The sequence below is a fragment of the Cebidichthys violaceus genome, unplaced genomic scaffold, assembly GCF_023349555.1.
Source record: "Cebidichthys violaceus isolate CVI_PGR_0920_01 unplaced genomic scaffold, fCebVio1.0.p SCAF_9, whole genome shotgun sequence".
NCBI classification, from domain to species: Eukaryota; Metazoa; Chordata; class Actinopteri; order Perciformes; family Stichaeidae; genus Cebidichthys; species Cebidichthys violaceus.
Window position 1 is genome coordinate 1,881,597 of NW_027176975.1, and position 16,992 is coordinate 1,898,588.

The 16,992-nt window shown below is 45.0% G+C and overlaps 16 non-coding genes across 16 annotated transcripts; 1 reads left to right on the forward strand and 15 right to left on the reverse strand.

The window, feature by feature from the left end:
* Positions 1-943: 943 nt before the first annotated feature.
* Positions 944-1,025, reverse strand: trnas-gcu (transfer RNA serine (anticodon GCU)). The gene has a single exon. It is a non-coding gene; the product is annotated as a tRNA-Ser (tRNA).
* A 1,095-nt stretch (positions 1,026-2,120) lies between these two features.
* On the reverse strand, positions 2,121-2,202 carry trnas-gcu (transfer RNA serine (anticodon GCU)). The gene has a single exon. It is a non-coding gene; the product is annotated as a tRNA-Ser (tRNA).
* A 1,095-nt stretch (positions 2,203-3,297) lies between these two features.
* Positions 3,298-3,379, reverse strand: trnas-gcu (transfer RNA serine (anticodon GCU)). The gene has a single exon. It is a non-coding gene; the product is annotated as a tRNA-Ser (tRNA).
* A 1,095-nt stretch (positions 3,380-4,474) lies between these two features.
* trnas-gcu (transfer RNA serine (anticodon GCU)) lies at positions 4,475-4,556 on the reverse strand. The gene has a single exon. It is a non-coding gene; the product is annotated as a tRNA-Ser (tRNA).
* Positions 4,557-5,632: 1,076 nt separating this feature from the next.
* On the reverse strand, positions 5,633-5,714 carry trnas-gcu (transfer RNA serine (anticodon GCU)). Its single transcript has one exon. It is a non-coding gene; the product is annotated as a tRNA-Ser (tRNA).
* A 581-nt stretch (positions 5,715-6,295) lies between these two features.
* trnas-gcu (transfer RNA serine (anticodon GCU)) lies at positions 6,296-6,377 on the reverse strand. The gene has a single exon. It is a non-coding gene; the product is annotated as a tRNA-Ser (tRNA).
* Positions 6,378-7,472: 1,095 nt separating this feature from the next.
* trnas-gcu (transfer RNA serine (anticodon GCU)) lies at positions 7,473-7,554 on the reverse strand. Its single transcript has one exon. It is a non-coding gene; the product is annotated as a tRNA-Ser (tRNA).
* A 1,095-nt stretch (positions 7,555-8,649) lies between these two features.
* Positions 8,650-8,731, reverse strand: trnas-gcu (transfer RNA serine (anticodon GCU)). The gene has a single exon. It is a non-coding gene; the product is annotated as a tRNA-Ser (tRNA).
* Positions 8,732-9,312: 581 nt separating this feature from the next.
* Positions 9,313-9,394, reverse strand: trnas-gcu (transfer RNA serine (anticodon GCU)). Its single transcript has one exon. It is a non-coding gene; the product is annotated as a tRNA-Ser (tRNA).
* Positions 9,395-10,489: 1,095 nt separating this feature from the next.
* Positions 10,490-10,571, reverse strand: trnas-gcu (transfer RNA serine (anticodon GCU)). The gene has a single exon. It is a non-coding gene; the product is annotated as a tRNA-Ser (tRNA).
* A 581-nt stretch (positions 10,572-11,152) lies between these two features.
* On the reverse strand, positions 11,153-11,234 carry trnas-gcu (transfer RNA serine (anticodon GCU)). Its single transcript has one exon. It is a non-coding gene; the product is annotated as a tRNA-Ser (tRNA).
* A 1,095-nt stretch (positions 11,235-12,329) lies between these two features.
* trnas-gcu (transfer RNA serine (anticodon GCU)) lies at positions 12,330-12,411 on the reverse strand. The gene has a single exon. It is a non-coding gene; the product is annotated as a tRNA-Ser (tRNA).
* Positions 12,412-13,506: 1,095 nt separating this feature from the next.
* Positions 13,507-13,588, reverse strand: trnas-gcu (transfer RNA serine (anticodon GCU)). Its single transcript has one exon. It is a non-coding gene; the product is annotated as a tRNA-Ser (tRNA).
* A 1,095-nt stretch (positions 13,589-14,683) lies between these two features.
* On the reverse strand, positions 14,684-14,765 carry trnas-gcu (transfer RNA serine (anticodon GCU)). The gene has a single exon. It is a non-coding gene; the product is annotated as a tRNA-Ser (tRNA).
* A 659-nt stretch (positions 14,766-15,424) lies between these two features.
* Positions 15,425-15,497, forward strand: trnaa-agc (transfer RNA alanine (anticodon AGC)). Its single transcript has one exon. It is a non-coding gene; the product is annotated as a tRNA-Ala (tRNA).
* Positions 15,498-15,860: 363 nt separating this feature from the next.
* trnas-gcu (transfer RNA serine (anticodon GCU)) lies at positions 15,861-15,942 on the reverse strand. Its single transcript has one exon. It is a non-coding gene; the product is annotated as a tRNA-Ser (tRNA).
* Between the last annotated feature and the right edge of the window lie 1,050 nt (positions 15,943-16,992).

The following is a 16,992-nucleotide window of genomic DNA, read 5'->3' on the forward strand; positions in this document are numbered from 1 at the left end:
TCACTTGGCATGGGAGAAGTTGCGGGATCGTTGCCCGCATTCTCCAAATATCCTTAATTTCAGATCAGGAGAAATTGATGTACTAGGAGTCGACTTGGTTATCCTGGTGTCTGGCAGCCAATACAACAATCTATTTGTCTTAATTCAGCAAGTCTTGTCGTAGCACAAGCACCATGTGCTTTACCATTTCAACAGACTCCCCTGTGAGTTTACATTGTAATCTCCAGTTCAGATGTTTTCTTCAATAAAATGTGTGAAGACTTACAGACAAAAAATCACCCTTTTCGTCTCACTGCACGGTTCAGTCTATGGAGAACACAAGGGATTAGCAGTCCATCACCCTAAACACTCGGCCACCTCGTCTTTTGTATCCTGCATTTTATGGCAGAATTAAGTTCCAGGCGACCTTCTAGCATGTTTTCATGGGCCTCTAAAGTTTTGAAAAGCATTATATGGAGGGGAGGAGGAGACGAGCAACGGCGATTCTATCCACATGTTCTCTTCAGAGGGGAATTAGCTCAAATGGTAGAGCGCTTGCTTCGCATGCGAGAGGTAGTGGGATCGATGCCCACATTCTCCAGATGAGTTTGGTTTCTTCTGTGAATAGTGGAGATAGAAAGACTAAGTTTAAGAACACAATTGCTAGTCTTGCAACAGTTGCATCCACACACTGTGGACTTCATTATCGTCGCACGACGACTTGTTCATTGCGATCACTGTTGTTTACCAACTGCATAGTGAACAAAGCAGATATTCTGCAATTTTCCTGTTTTTCAGGCCTTCCACGTTCTAGAACCTTTGGTGAAGACGTGTGCATTTCAGATGTTAGGGGCCTGCTTTGCTCATGGTCACATCTGAGACCAGTGTTCACATATGAGCCCAGTGTTCCAATGACAAGCGTCATATACCACGTAGACACGGCAGACTAAAACAAAGCGGATTTCGACGAGGATGGGATTTGAACCCACGCGTGCAGAGCACAATGGATTAGCAGTCCATCGCGTTAACCACTCGGCCACCTCGTCCGTCTTTGATTGAAAGCAAAAGTCCGATCCAACTCACCTTCCAAAGTGTTTACATAGGCATGGGAAGTGTAGAAAAAAGTGCAATGAAGTGGGCAAGGCGGCTCTACCAAAATGTCTGCTGTACCTGGGAATTAGCTTAAACGGTAGAGCGCTCACTTGGCATGGGAGAAGTTGCGGGATCGTTGCCCGCGTTCTCCAAATATCCTTAATTTCAGATCAGGAGAAATTGATGTACTAGGAGTCGACTTGGTTATCCTGGTGTCTGGCAGCCAATACAACAATCTATTTGTCTTAATTCAGCAAGTCTTGTCGTAGCACAAGCACCATGTGCTTTACCATTTCAACAGACTCCCCTGTGAGTTTACATTGTAATCTCCAGTTCAGATGTTTTCTTCAATAAAATGTGTGAAGACTTACAGACAAAAAATCACCCTTTTCGTCTCACTGCACGGTTCAGTCTATGGAGAACACAAGGGATTAGCAGTCCATCACCCTAAACACTCGGCCACCTCGTCTTTTGTATCCTGCATTTTATGGCAGAATTAAGTTCCAGGCGACCTTCTAGCATGTTTTCATGGGCCTCTAAAGTTTTGAAAAGCATTATATGGAGGGGAGGAGGAGACGAGCAACGGCGATTCTATCCACATGTTCTCTTCAGAGGGGAATTAGCTCAAATGGTAGAGCGCTTGCTTAGCATGCGAGAGGTAGTGGGATCGATGCCCACATTCTCCAGATGAGTTTGGTTTCTTCTGTGAATAGTGGAGATTGAAAGACTAAATTTAAGAACACAATTGCTAGTCTTGCAATAGTTGCATCCACACACTGTGGACTTCATTATCGTCGCACGACAACTTGTTCATTGCGATCACTGTTGTTTACCAACTGAATAGTGAACAAAGCAGATATTCTGCAATTTTCCTGTTTTTCAGGCCTTCCACGTTCAAGAACCTTTGGTGAAGACGTGTGCATTTCAGATGTTAGGGGCCTGCTTTGCTCATGGTCACATCTGAGACCAGTGTTCACATATGAGCCCAGTGTTCCAATGACAAGCGTCATATACCACGTAGACACGGCAGACTAAAACAAAGCGGATTTCGACGAGGATGGGATTCGAACCCACGCGTGCAGAGCACAATGGATTAGCAGTCCATCGCCTTAACCACTCGGCCACCTCGTCCGTCTTTGATTGAAAGCAAAAGTCGGATCCAACTCACCTTCCAAAGTGTTTACATAGGCATGGGAAGTGTAGAAAAAAGTGCAATGAAGGGGGCAAGGCGGCTCTACCAAAATGTCTGCTGTACCTGGGAATTAGCTTAAACGGTAGAGCGCTCACTTGGCATGGGAGAAGTTGCGGGATCGTTGCCCGCATTCTCCAAATATCCTTAATTTCAGATCAGGAGAAATTGATGTACTAGGAGTCGACTTGGTTATCCTGGTGTCTGGCAGCCAATACAACAATCTATTTGTCTTAATTCAGCAAGTCTTGTCGTAGCACAAGCACCATGTGCTTTACCATTTCAACAGACTCCCCTGTGAGTTTACATTGTAATCTCCAGTTCAGATGTTTTCTTCAATAAAATGTGTGAAGACTTACAGACAAAAAATCACCCTTTTCGTCTCACTGCACGGTTCAGTCTATGGAGAACACAAGGGATTAGCAGTCCATCACCCTAAACACTCGGCCACCTCGTCTTTTGTATCCTGCATTTTATGGCAGAATTAAGTTCCAGGCGACCTTCTAGCATGTTTTCATGGGCCTCTAAAGTTTTGAAAAGCATTATATGGAGGGGAGGAGGAGACGAGCAACGGCGATTCTATCCACATGTTCTCTTCAGAGGGGAATTAGCTCAAATGGTAGAGCGCTTGCTTCGCATGCGAGAGGTAGTGGGATCGATGCCCACATTCTCCAGATGAGTTTGGTTTCTTCTGTGAATAGTGGAGATAGAAAGACTAAGTTTAAGAACACAATTGCTAGTCTTGCAACAGTTGCATCCACACACTGTGGACTTCATTATCGTCGCACGACGACTTGTTCATTGCGATCACTGTTGTTTACCAACTGCATAGTGAACAAAGCAGATATTCTGCAATTTTCCTGTTTTTCAGGCCTTCCACGTTCTAGAACCTTTGGTGAAGACGTGTGCATTTCAGATGTTAGGGGCCTGCTTTGCTCATGGTCACATCTGAGACCAGTGTTCACATATGAGCCCAGTGTTCCAATGACAAGCGTCATATACCACGTAGACACGGCAGACTAAAACAAAGCGGATTTCGACGAGGATGGGATTTGAACCCACGCGTGCAGAGCACAATGGATTAGCAGTCCATCGCGTTAACCACTCGGCCACCTCGTCCGTCTTTGATTGAAAGCAAAAGTCCGATCCAACTCACCTTCCAAAGTGTTTACATAGGCATGGGAAGTGTAGAAAAAAGTGCAATGAAGTGGGCAAGGCGGCTCTACCAAAATGTCTGCTGTACCTGGGAATTAGCTTAAACGGTAGAGCGCTCACTTGGCATGGGAGAAGTTGCGGGATCGTTGCCCGCGTTCTCCAAATATCCTTAATTTCAGATCAGGAGAAATTGATGTACTAGGAGTCGACTTGGTTATCCTGGTGTCTGGCAGCCAATACAACAATCTATTTGTCTTAATTCAGCAAGTCTTGTCGTAGCACAAGCACCATGTGCTTTACCATTTCAACAGACTCCCCTGTGAGTTTACATTGTAATCTCCAGTTCAGATGTTTTCTTCAATAAAATGTGTGAAGACTTACAGACAAAAAATCACCCTTTTCGTCTCACTGCACGGTTCAGTCTATGGAGAACACAAGGGATTAGCAGTCCATCACCCTAAACACTCGGCCACCTCGTCTTTTGTATCCTGCATTTTATGGCAGAATTAAGTTCCAGGCGACCTTCTAGCATGTTTTCATGGGCCTCTAAAGTTTTGAAAAGCATTATATGGAGGGGAGGAGGAGACGAGCAACGGCGATTCTATCCACATGTTCTCTTCAGAGGGGAATTAGCTCAAATGGTAGAGCGCTTGCTTAGCATGCGAGAGGTAGTGGGATCGATGCCCACATTCTCCAGATGAGTTTGGTTTCTTCTGTGAATAGTGGAGATTGAAAGACTAAATTTAAGAACACAATTGCTAGTCTTGCAATAGTTGCATCCACACACTGTGGACTTCATTATCGTCGCACGACAACTTGTTCATTGCGATCACTGTTGTTTACCAACTGAATAGTGAACAAAGCAGATATTCTGCAATTTTCCTGTTTTTCAGGCCTTCCACGTTCAAGAACCTTTGGTGAAGACGTGTGCATTTCAGATGTTAGGGGCCTGCTTTGCTCATGGTCACATCTGAGACCAGTGTTCACATATGAGCCCAGTGTTCCAATGACAAGCGTCATATACCACGTAGACACGGCAGACTAAAACAAAGCGGATTTCGACGAGGATGGGATTCGAACCCACGCGTGCAGAGCACAATGGATTAGCAGTCCATCGCCTTAACCACTCGGCCACCTCGTCCGTCTTTGATTGAAAGCAAAAGTCGGATCCAACTCACCTTCCAAAGTGTTTACATAGGCATGGGAAGTGTAGAAAAAAGTGCAATGAAGGGGGCAAGGCGGCTCTACCAAAATGTCTGCTGTACCTGGGAATTAGCTTAAACGGTAGAGCGCTCACTTGGCATGGGAGAAGTTGCGGGATCGTTGCCCGCATTCTCCAAATATCCTTAATTTCAGATCAGGAGAAATTGATGTACTAGGAGTCGACTTGGTTATCCTGGTGTCTGGCAGCCAATACAACAATCTATTTGTCTTAATTCAGCAAGTCTTGTCGTAGCACAAGCACCATGTGCTTTACCATTTCAACAGACTCCCCTGTGAGTTTACATTGTAATCTCCAGTTCAGATGTTTTCTTCAATAAAATGTGTGAAGACTTACAGACAAAAAATCACCCTTTTCGTCTCACTGCACGGTTCAGTCTATGGAGAACACAAGGGATTAGCAGTCCATCACCCTAAACACTCGGCCACCTCGTCTTTTGTATCCTGCATTTTATGGCAGAATTAAGTTCCAGGCGACCTTCTAGCATGTTTTCATGGGCCTCTAAAGTTTTGAAAAGCATTATATGGAGGGGAGGAGGAGACGAGCAACGGCGATTCTATCCACATGTTCTCTTCAGAGGGGAATTAGCTCAAATGGTAGAGCGCTTGCTTCGCATGCGAGAGGTACTGGGATTGATGCCCACATTCTCCAGATGAGTTTGGTTTCTTCTGTGAATAGTGGAGATAGAAAGACTAAATTTAAGAACACAATTGCTAGTCTTGCAACAGTTGCATCCACAGACTGTGAACTTCATTATCGTCGCACGACGATTTGTTCATTGAGATCACTGTTGTTTACCAACTGAATAGTGAACACAGCAGATATTCTGCAATTTTCTTGTTTTTCAGGCCTTCCACGTTCTAGAACCTTTGGTGAAGACGTGTGCATTTCAGGTGTTAGGGGCCTGCTTTGCTCATGGTCACATTTGAGCCCAGTGTTCCAATGACAAGTGTCATATACCACATAGACACGGCAGACTAAAACGAAGCGGAATTCGACGAGGATGGGATTCGAACCCACGCGTGCAGAGCACAATGGATTAGCAGTCCATCACCCTAAACACTCGGCTACCTCGTCTTTTTGTATCCTGCATTTTATGGCAGAATTAAGTTCCAGGCGACCTTCTAGCATGTTTTCATGGGCCTCTAAAGTTTTGAAAAGCATTATATGGAGGGGAGGAGGAGACGAGCAACGGCGATTCTACCCACATGTTCTCTTCAGAGGGGAATTAGCTCAAATGGTAGAGCGCTCGCTTAGCATGCGAGAGGTAGTGGGATTGATGCCCACATTCTCCAGATGGGTTTGGTTTCTTCTGTGAATAGTGGAGATTGAAAGACTAAATTTAAGAACACAATTGCTAGTCTTGCAATAGTTGCATCCACACACTGTGGACTTCATTATCGTCGCACGACGACTTGTTCATTGCGATCACTGTTGTTTACCAACTGAATAGTGAACAAAGCAGATATTCTGCAATTTTCCTGTTTTTCAGGCCTTCCACGTTCTAGAACCTTTGGTGAAGACGTGTGCATTTCAGATGTTAGGGGCCTGCTTTGCTCATGGTCACATCTGAGACCAGTGTTCACATATGAGCCCAGTGTTCCAATGACAAGCGTCATATACCACGTAGACACGGCAGACTAAAACAAAGCGGATTTCGACGAGGATGGGATTTGAACCCACGCGTGCAGAGCACAATGGATTAGCAGTCCATCGCGTTAACCACTCGGCCACCTCCTCCGTCTTTGATTGAAAGCAAAAGTCGGATCCAACTCACCTTCCAAAGTGTTTACATAGGCATGGGAAGTGTAGAAAAAAGTGCAATGAAGTGGGCAAGGCGGCTCTACCAAAATGTCTGCTGTACCTGGGAATTAGCTTAAACGGTAGAGCGCTCACTTGGCATGGGAGAAGTTGCGGGATCGTTGCCCGCGTTCTCCAAATATCCTTAATTTCCGATCAGGAGAAATTGATGTACTAGGAGTCGACTTGGTTATCCTGGTGTCTGGCAGCCAATACAACAATCTATTTGTCTTAATTCAGCAAGTCTTGTCGTAGCACAAGCACCATGTGCTTTACCATTTCAACAGACTCCCCTGTGAGTTTACATTGTAATCTCCAGTTCAGATGTTTTCTTCAATAAAATGTGTGAAGACTTACAGACAAAAAATCACCCTTTTCGTCTCACTGCACGGTTCAGTCTATGGAGAACACAAGTGATTAGCAGTCCATCACCCTAAACACTCGGCCACCTCGTCTTTTGTATCCTGCATTTTATGGCAGAATTAAGTTCCAGGCGACCTTCTAGCATGTTTTCATGGGCCTCTAAAGTTTTGAAAAGCATTATATGGAGGGGAGGAGGAGACGAGCAACGGCGATTCTATCCACATGTTCTCTTCAGAGGGGAATTAGCTCAAATGGTAGAGCGCTTGCTTAGCATGCGAGAGGTAGTGGGATCGATGCCCACATTCTCCAGATGAGTTTGGTTTCTTCTGTGAATAGTGGAGATTGAAAGACTAAATTTAAGAACACAATTGCTAGTCTTGCAATAGTTGCATCCACACACTGTGGACTTCATTATCGTCGCACGACGACTTGTTCATTGCGATCACTGTTGTTTACCAACTGAATAGTGAACAAAGCAGATATTCTGCAATTTTCCTGTTTTTCAGGCCTTCCACGTTCTAGAACCTTTGGTGAAGACGTGTGCATTTCAGATGTTAGGGGCCTGCTTTGTTCATGGTCACATCTGAGACCAGTGTTCACATATGAGCCCAGTGTTCCAATGACAAGCGTCATATACCACGTAGACACGGCAGACTAAAACAAAGCGGATTTCAACAAGGATGGGATTTGAACCCATGCGTGCAGAGCACAATGGATTAGCAGTCCATCGCCTTAACCACTCGGCCACCTCGTCCGTCTTTGATTGAAAGCAAAAGTCCGATCCAACTCACCTTCCAAAGTGTTTACATAGGCATGGGAAGTGTAGAAAAAAGTGCAATGAAGTGGGCAAGGCGGCTCTACCAAAATGTCTGCTGTACCTGGGAATTAGCTTAAACGGTAGAGCGCTCACTTGGCATGGGAGAAGTTGCGGGATCGTTGCCCGCATTCTCCAAATATCCTTAATTTCAGATCAGGAGAAATTGATGTACTAGGAGTCGACTTGGTTATCCTGGTGTCTGGCAGCCAATACAACAATCTATTTGTCTTAATTCAGCAAGTCTTGTCGTAGCACAAGCACCATGTGCTTTACCATTTCAACAGACTCCCCTGTGAGTTTACATTGTAATCTCCAGTTCAGATGTTTTCTTCAATAAAATGTGTGAAGACTAACGGACAAAAAATCACCCTTTTCGTCTCACTGCACGGTTCAGTCTATGGAGAACACAAGGGATTAGCAGTCCATCACCCTAAACACTCGGCCACCTCGTCTTTTGTATCCTGCATTTTATGGCAGAATTAAGTTCCAGGCGACATTCTAGCATGTTTTCATGGGCCTCTAAAGTTTTGAAAAGCATTATATGGAGGGGAGGAGGAGACGAGCAACGGCGATTCTATCCACATGTTCTCTTCAGAGGGGAATTAGCTCAAATGGTAGAGCGCTTGCTTCGCATGCGAGAGGTAGTGGGATCGATGCCCACATTGTCCAGATGAGTTTGGTTTCTTCTGTGAATAGTGGAGATAGAAAGACTAAGTTTAAGAACACAATTGCTAGTCTTGCAACAGTTGCATCCACAGACTGTGAACTTCATTATCGTCGCACGACGACTTGTTCATTGAGATCACTGTTGTTTACCAACTGCATAGTGAACAAAGCAGATATTCTGCAATTTTCTTGTTTTTCAGGCCTTCCACGTTCTAGAACCTTTGGTGAAGACGTGTGCATTTCAGGTGTTAGGGGCCTGCTTTGCTCATGGTCACATCTGAGCCCAGTGTTCACATCTGAGCCCAGTGTTCCAATGACAAGTGTCATATACCACATAGACACGGCAGACTAAAACGAAGCGGAATTCGACGAGGATGGGATTCGAACCCACGCGTGCAGAGCACAATGGATTAGCAGTCCATCACCCTAAACACTCGGCTACCTCGTCTTTTTGTATCCTGCATTTTATGGCAGAATTAAGTTCCAGGCGACCTTCTAGCATGTTGTCATGGGCCTCTAAAGTTTTGAAAAGCATTATATGGAGGGGAGGAGGAGACGAGCAACGGCGATTCTACCCACATGTTCTCTTCAGAGGGGAATTAGCTCAAATGGTATAGCGCTCGCTTAGCATGCGAGAGGTAGTGGGATCGATGCCCACATTCTCCAGATGAGTTTGGTTTCTTCTGTGAATAGTGGAGATAGAAAGACTAAATTTAAGAACACAATTGCTAGTCTTGCAATAGTTGCATCCACACACTGTGGACTTCATTATCGTCGCACGACGACTTGTTCATTGCGATCACTGTTGTTTACCAACTGAATAGTGAACAAAGCAGATATTCTGCAATTTTCCTGTTTTTCAGGCCTTCCACGTTCTAGAACCTTTGGTGAAGACGTGTGCATTTCAGATGTTAGGGGCCTGCTTTGCTCATGGTCACATCTGAGACCAGTGTTCACATATGAGCCCAGTGTTCCAATGACAAGCGTCATATACCACATAGACACGGCAGACTAAAACAAAGCGGATTTCGACGAGGATGGGATTTGAACCCACGCGTGCAGAGCACAATGGATTAGCAGTCCATCGCGTTAACCACTCGGCCACCTCGTCCGTCTTTGATTGAAAGCAAAAGTCCGATCCAACTCACCTTCCAAAGTGTTTACATAGGCATGGGAAGTGTAGAAAAAAGTGCAATGAAGTGGGCAAGGCGGCTCTACCAAAATGTCTGCTGTACCTGGGAATTAGCTTAAACGGTAGAGCGCTCACTTGGCATGGGAGAAGTTGCGGGATCGTTGCCCGCGTTCTCCAAATATCCTTAATTTCAGATCAGGAGAAATTGATGTACTAGGAGTCGACTTGGTTATCCTGGTGTCTGGCAGCCAATACAACAATCTATTTGTCTTAATTCAGCAAGTCTTGTCGTAGCACAAGCACCATGTGCTTTACCATTTCAACAGACTCCCCTGTGAGTTTACATTGTAATCTCCAGTTCAGATGTTTTCTTCAATAAAATGTGTGAAGACTTACAGACAAAAAATCACCCTTTTCGTCTCACTGCACGGTTCAGTCTATGGAGAACACAAGGGATTAGCAGTCCATCACCCTAAACACTCGGCCACCTCGTCTTTTGTATCCTGCATTTTATGGCAGAATTAAGTTCCAGGCGACCTTCTAGCATGTTTTCATGGGCCTCTAAAGTTTTGAAAAGCATTATATGGAGGGGAGGAGGAGACGAGCAACGGCGATTCTATCCACATGTTCTCTTCAGAGGGGAATTAGCTCAAATGGTAGAGCGCTTGCTTAGCATGCGAGAGGTAGTGGGATCGATGCCCACATTCTCCAGATGAGTTTGGTTTCTTCTGTGAATAGTGGAGATTGAAAGACTAAATTTAAGAACACAATTGCTAGTCTTGCAATAGTTGCATCCACACACTGTGGACTTCATTATCGTCGCACGACAACTTGTTCATTGCGATCACTGTTGTTTACCAACTGAATAGTGAACAAAGCAGATATTCTGCAATTTTCCTGTTTTTCAGGCTTTCCACGTTCAAGAACCTTTGGTGAAGACGTGTGCATTTCAGATGTTAGGGGCCTGCTTTGCTCATGGTCACATCTGAGACCAGTGTTCACATATGAGCCCAGTGTTCCAATGACAAGCGTCATATACCACGTAGACACGGCAGACTAAAACAAAGCGGATTTCGACGAGGATGGGATTCGAACCCACGCGTGCAGAGCACAATGGATTAGCAGTCCATCACCCTAAACACTCGGCTACCTCGTCTTTTTGTATCCTGCATTTTATGGCAGAATTAAGTTCCAGGCGACCTTCTAGCATGTTTTCATGGGCCTCTAAAGTTTTGAAAAGCATTATATGGAGGGGAGGAGGAGACGAGCAACGGCGATTCTACCCACATGTTCTCTTCAGAGGGGAATTAGCTCAAATGGTAGAGCGCTGGCTTAGCATGCGAGAGGTAGTGGGATCGATGCCCACATTCTCCAGATGAGTTTGGTTTCTTCTGTGAATAGTGGAGATAGAAGGACTAAATTTAAGAACACAATTGCTAGTCTTGCAATAGTTGCATCCACACACTGTGGACTTCATTATCGTCGCACGATGACTTGTTCATTGCGATCACTGTTGTTTACCAACTGAATAGTGAACAAAGCAGATATTCTGCAATTTTCCTGTTTTTCAGGCCTTCCACGTTCTAGAACCTCTGGTGAAGACGTGTGCATTTCAGATGTTAGGGGCCTGCTTTGCTCATGGTCACATCTGAGATCAGTGTTCACATCTGAGCCCAGTGCTCCAATGACAAGCGTCATATACCACGTAGACACGGCAGACTAAAACAAAGAGGACTTCGACGAGGATGGGATTTGAACCCACGCGTGCAGAGCACAATGGATTAGCAGTCCATCGCCTTAACCACTCGGCCACCTCGTCCGTCTTTGATTGAAAGCAAAAGTCCGATCCAACTCACCTTCCAAAGTGTTTACATAGGCATGGGAAGTGTAGAAAAAAGTGCAATGAAGTGGGCAAGGCGGCTCTACCAAAATGTCTGCTGTACCTGGGAATTAGCTTAAACGGTAGAGCGCTCACTTGGCATGGGAGAAGTTGCGGGATCGTTGCCCGCATTCTCCAAATATCCTTAATTTCAGATCAGGAGAAATTGATGTACTAGGAGTCGACTTGGTTATCCTGGTGTCTGGCAGCCAATACAACAATCTATTTGTCTTAATTCAGCAAGTCTTGTCGTAGCACAAGCACCATGTGCTTTACCATTTCAACAGACTCCCCTGTGAGTTTACATTGTAATCTCCAGTTCAGATGTTTTCTTCAATAAAATGTGTGAAGACTTACGGACAAAAAATCACCCTTTTCGTCTCACTGCACGGTTCAGTCTATGGAGAACACAAGGGATTAGCAGTCCATCACCCTAAACACTCGGCCACCTCGTCTTTTGTATCCTGCATTTTATGGCAGAATTAAGTTCCAGGCGACCTTCTAGCATGTTTTCATGGGCCTCTAAAGTTTTGAAAAGCATTATATGGAGGGGAGGAGGAGACGAGCAACGGCGATTCTATCCACATGTTCTCTTCAGAGGGGAATTAGCTCAAATGGTAGAGCGCTTGCTTCGCATGCGAGAGGTAGTGGGATCGATGCCCACATTCTCCAGATGAGTTTGGTTTCTTCTGTGAATAGTGGAGATAGAAAGACTAAGTTTAAGAACACAATTGCTAGTCTTGCAACAGTTGCATCCACACACTGTGGACTTCATTATCGTCGCACGACGACTTGTTCATTGCGATCACTGTTGTTTACCAACTGCATAGTGAACAAAGCAGATATTCTGCAATTTTCCTGTTTTTCAGGCCTTCCACGTTCTAGAACCTTTGGTGAAGACGTGTGCATTTCAGATGTTAGGGGCCTGCTTTGCTCATGGTCACATCTGAGACCAGTGTTCACATATGAGCCCAGTGTTCCAATGACAAGCGTCATATACCACGTAGACACGGCAGACTAAAACAAAGCGGATTTCGACGAGGATGGGATTTGAACCCACGCGTGCAGAGCACAATGGATTAGCAGTCCATCGCGTTAACCACTCGGCCACCTCGTCCGTCTTTGATTGAAAGCAAAAGTCCGATCCAACTCACCTTCCAAAGTGTTTACATAGGCATGGGAAGTGTAGAAAAAAGTGCAATGAAGTGGGCAAGGCGGCTCTACCAAAATGTCTGCTGTACCTGGGAATTAGCTTAAACGGTAGAGCGCTCACTTGGCATGGGAGAAGTTGCGGGATCGTTGCCCGCGTTCTCCAAATATCCTTAATTTCAGATCAGGAGAAATTGATGTACTAGGAGTCGACTTGGTTATCCTGGTGTCTGGCAGCCAATACAACAATCTATTTGTCTTAATTCAGCAAGTCTTGTCGTAGCACAAGCACCATGTGCTTTACCATTTCAACAGACTCCCCTGTGAGTTTACATTGTAATCTCCAGTTCAGATGTTTTCTTCAATAAAATGTGTGAAGACTTACAGACAAAAAATCACCCTTTTCGTCTCACTGCACGGTTCAGTCTATGGAGAACACAAGGGATTAGCAGTCCATCACCCTAAACACTCGGCCACCTCGTCTTTTGTATCCTGCATTTTATGGCAGAATTAAGTTCCAGGCGACCTTCTAGCATGTTTTCATGGGCCTCTAAAGTTTTGAAAAGCATTATATGGAGGGGAGGAGGAGACGAGCAACGGCGATTCTATCCACATGTTCTCTTCAGAGGGGAATTAGCTCAAATGGTAGAGCGCTTGCTTAGCATGCGAGAGGTAGTGGGATCGATGCCCACATTCTCCAGATGAGTTTGGTTTCTTCTGTGAATAGTGGAGATTGAAAGACTAAATTTAAGAACACAATTGCTAGTCTTGCAATAGTTGCATCCACACACTGTGGACTTCATTATCGTCGCACGACAACTTGTTCATTGCGATCACTGTTGTTTACCAACTGAATAGTGAACAAAGCAGATATTCTGCAATTTTCCTGTTTTTCAGGCCTTCCACGTTCAAGAACCTTTGGTGAAGACGTGTGCATTTCAGATGTTAGGGGCCTGCTTTGCTCATGGTCACATCTGAGACCAGTGTTCACATATGAGCCCAGTGTTCCAATGACAAGCGTCATATACCACGTAGACACGGCAGACTAAAACAAAGCGGATTTCGACGAGGATGGGATTCGAACCCACGCGTGCAGAGCACAATGGATTAGCAGTCCATCGCCTTAACCACTCGGCCACCTCGTCCGTCTTTGATTGAAAGCAAAAGTCCGATCCAACTCACCTTCCAAAGTGTTTACATAGGCATGGGAAGTGTAGAAAAAAGTGCAATGAAGTGGGCAAGGCGGCTCTACCAAAATGTCTGCTGTACCTGGGAATTAGCTTAAACGGTAGAGCGCTCACTTGGCATGGGAGAAGTTGCGGGATCGTTGCCCGCATTCTCCAAATATCCTTAATTTCAGATCAGGAGAAATTGATGTACTAGGAGTCGACTTGGTTATCCTGGTGTCTGGCAGCCAATACAACAATCTATTTGTCTTAATTCAGCAAGTCTTGTCGTAGCACAAGCACCATGTGCTTTACCATTTCAACAGACTCCCCTGTGAGTTTACATTGTAATCTCCAGTTCAGATGTTTTCTTCAATAAAATGTGTGAAGACTTACGGACAAAAAATCACCCTTTTCGTCTCACTGCACGGTTCAGTCTATGGAGAACACAAGGGATTAGCAGTCCATCACCCTAAACACTCGGCCACCTCGTCTTTTGTATCCTGCATTTTATGGCAGAATTAAGTTCCAGGCGACCTTCTAGCATGTTTTCATGGGCCTCTAAAGTTTTGAAAAGCATTATATGGAGGGGAGGAGGAGACGAGCAACGGCGATTCTATCCACATGTTCTCTTCAGAGGGGAATTAGCTCAAATGGTAGAGCGCTTGCTTCGCATGCGAGAGGTAGTGGGATCGATGCCCACATTCTCCAGATGAGTTTGGTTTCTTCTGTGAATAGTGGAGATAGAAAGACTAAGTTTAAGAACACAATTGCTAGTCTTGCAACAGTTGCATCCACACACTGTGGACTTCATTATCGTCGCACGACGACTTGTTCATTGCGATCACTGTTGTTTACCAACTGCATAGTGAACAAAGCAGATATTCTGCAATTTTCCTGTTTTTCAGGCCTTCCACGTTCTAGAACCTTTGGTGAAGACGTGTGCATTTCAGATGTTAGGGGCCTGCTTTGCTCATGGTCACATCTGAGACCAGTGTTCACATATGAGCCCAGTGTTCCAATGACAAGCGTCATATACCACGTAGACACGGCAGACTAAAACAAAGCGGATTTCGACGAGGATGGGATTTGAACCCACGCGTGCAGAGCACAATGGATTAGCAGTCCATCGCGTTAACCACTCGGCCACCTCGTCCGTCTTTGATTGAAAGCAAAAGTCCGATCCAACTCACCTTCCAAAGTGTTTACATAGGCATGGGAAGTGTAGAAAAAAGTGCAATGAAGTGGGCAAGGCGGCTCTACCAAAATGTCTGCTGTACCTGGGAATTAGCTTAAACGGTAGAGCGCTCACTTGGCATGGGAGAAGTTGCGGGATCGTTGCCCGCGTTCTCCAAATATCCTTAATTTCAGATCAGGAGAAATTGATGTACTAGGAGTCGACTTGGTTATCCTGGTGTCTGGCAGCCAATACAACAATCTATTTGTCTTAATTCAGCAAGTCTTGTCGTAGCACAAGCACCATGTGCTTTACCATTTCAACAGACTCCCCTGTGAGTTTACATTGTAATCTCCAGTTCAGATGTTTTCTTCAATAAAATGTGTGAAGACTTACAGACAAAAAATCACCCTTTTCGTCTCACTGCACGGTTCAGTCTATGGAGAACACAAGGGATTAGCAGTCCATCACCCTAAACACTCGGCCACCTCGTCTTTTGTATCCTGCATTTTATGGCAGAATTAAGTTCCAGGCGACCTTCTAGCATGTTTTCATGGGCCTCTAAAGTTTTGAAAAGCATTATATGGAGGGGAGGAGGAGACGAGCAACGGCGATTCTATCCACATGTTCTCTTCAGAGGGGAATTAGCTCAAATGGTAGAGCGCTCGCTTAGCATGCGAGAGGTAGTGGGATCGATGCCCACATTCTCCAGATGAGTTTGGTTTCTTCTGTGAATAGTGGAGATAGAAAGACGAAATTTAAGAACACAATTGCTAGTCTTGCAATAGTTGCATCCACACACTGTGGACTTCATTATCGTCGCACGACAACTTGTTCATTGCGATCACTGTTGTTTACCAACTGAATAGTGAACAAAGCAGATATTCTGCAATTTTCCTGTTTTTCAGGCCTTCCACGTTCAAGAACCTTTGGTGAAGACGTGTGCATTTCAGATGTTAGGGGCCTGCTTTGCTCATGGTCACATCTGAGACCAGTGTTCACATATGAGCCCAGTGTTCCAATGACAAGCGTCATATACCACGTAGACACGGCAGACTAAAACAAAGCGGATTTCGACGAGGATGGGATTCGAACCCACGCGTGCAGAGCACAATGGATTAGCAGTCCATCGCCTTAACCACTCGGCCACCTCGTCCGTCTTTGATTGAAAGCAAAAGTCGGATCCAACTCACCTTCCAAAGTGTTTACATAGGCATGGGAAGTGTAGAAAAAAGTGCAATGAAGGGGGCAAGGCGGCTCTACCAAAATGTCTGCTGTACCTGGGAATTAGCTTAAACGGTAGAGCGCTCACTTGGCATGGGAGAAGTTGCGGGATCGTTGCCCGCATTCTCCAAATATCCTTAATTTCAGATCAGGAGAAATTGATGTACTAGGAGTCGACTTGGTTATCCTGGTGTCTGGCAGCCAATACAACAATCTATTTGTCTTAATTCAGCAAGTCTTGTCGTAGCACAAGCACCATGTGCTTTACCATTTCAACAGACTCCCCTGTGAGTTTACATTGTAATCTCCAGTTCAGATGTTTTCTTCAATAAAATGTGTGAAGACTTACAGACAAAAAATCACCCTTTTCGTCTCACTGCACGGTTCAGTCTATGGAGAACACAAGGGATTAGCAGTCCATCACCCTAAACACTCGGCCACCTCGTCTTTTGTATCCTGCATTTTATGGCAGAATTAAGTTCCAGGCGACCTTCTAGCATGTTTTCATGGGCCTCTAAAGTTTTGAAAAGCATTATATGGAGGGGAGGAGGAGACGAGCAACGGCGATTCTATCCACATGTTCTCTTCAGAGGGGAATTAGCTCAAATGGTAGAGCGCTTGCTTCGCATGCGAGAGGTAGTGGGATCGATGCCCACATTCTCCAGATGAGTTTGGTTTCTTCTGTGAATAGTGGAGATAGAAAGACTAAGTTTAAGAACACAATTGCTAGTCTTGCAACAGTTGCATCCACACACTGTGGACTTCATTATCGTCGCACGACGACTTGTTCATTGCGATCACTGTTGTTTACCAACTGAATAGTGAACAAAGCAGATATTCTGCAATTTTCCTGTTTTTCAGGCCTTCCACGTTCTAGAACCTTTGGTGAAGACGTGTGCATTTCAGATGTTAGGGGCCTGCTTTGCTCATGGTCACATCTGAGACCAGTGTTCACATATGAGCCCAGTGTTCCAATGACAAG